The sequence below is a fragment of the Dipodomys merriami genome, unplaced genomic scaffold (assembly GCF_024711535.1).
Source record: "Dipodomys merriami isolate MVZ:Mamm:240054 unplaced genomic scaffold, mDipMer1.0.p SCAF_276, whole genome shotgun sequence".
Classification (NCBI taxonomy): Eukaryota; Metazoa; Chordata; class Mammalia; order Rodentia; family Heteromyidae; genus Dipodomys; species Dipodomys merriami.
Window position 1 is genome coordinate 587,515 of NW_027204226.1, and position 1,131 is coordinate 588,645.

The window sequence follows — 1,131 nt, forward strand, 5'->3', positions numbered from 1 at the left end:
TTTTCCAATGGTATCCCTTAGTGCCCCTGGGTCAGGGTGTAGGGGGAGGTTAGGACCCCTCGGGCCAGTTGGCAGAGGATTGTTGTGAATAGTCCCTCTTAAAGTGCCTCTCCTGCCCACATTTAAAACAAGTCCCTCTCCCCGATGGTCTTGGGGTTCCTTGGCCCTGGGCTGCCAGTGCCTGAGTAATAGCCACAGTCATTGCAGATGTCTGAGCATGTAAAGCTAAAGCTTATGATTGGGACTGGTGCTGTTGCATTCCCACATCCTGTGAGGCCACCAGCCATCGTCTCAGAAAACACTCTCTCAATCCCATGCAGGCCATGTGGTGGTCTGCATTCATCTCTTCCCAGACCAGCAGCTTTACAAACTGATCTTGGAGGTTCCCTGCTGGCAGCTTGTGGTTAATACTCTGTTCAACTCCATCTACAAACTCAACTAGAGGCTCACCAGGTTTTTGTGTAACTCGTGCTATGAGGGACTCAGTGGGCCCATCATCCAGTTTGAACCATGTGGCAAGTCCTGCCTGCATCACCTGGTCACGGTATGGGCCAGGTATTGCGGCATGTTGGATGCCAGTGGAGTACCACTCCCCATCCCTTTTAACATGGTATAAGTAATAGGTATCACAGATTGAGCCTGCCAGTTATTCTCCACTTGCACTCTGCATTCCTCCTTAAAGAAAGCTCACCATTTAATAAACTGAGAACAAGTGAGGAAGGCTTTGGCCACATCCAGCCAGTCCTTGGGGACACATGGGTGATAAGCAATGTCCTGTAATAAAGTCTGGGCCCAAGGAGAGTTTGGACCATCCTCCACCACTGCCTTGTGGAGCTCTTTTAGATCTTTAGCTTCCCATGGATACCATTCCAAGGGCCAGATTTACCAGATACACTTGGGAAAGCAAATCCTGTGGCCCAGGGTCCGGGGTCCTGGGTGGCCCTTCCTTTCCAGGGTAGGCCTCCAATTAGGTTACTTCCCCACCCCTCAACCCCTCCATGGAAGGTTGGTAGGGGTCCGGATCTTGCAGTTCCTTCTCACAGGTTGCGTAGGATGCTGTACCTCTCCCTCAATCGGGGAAATAGGGTGGGGACCTAGGACCATCCGGGGAACCTGAGTCAGAGGGGGTAA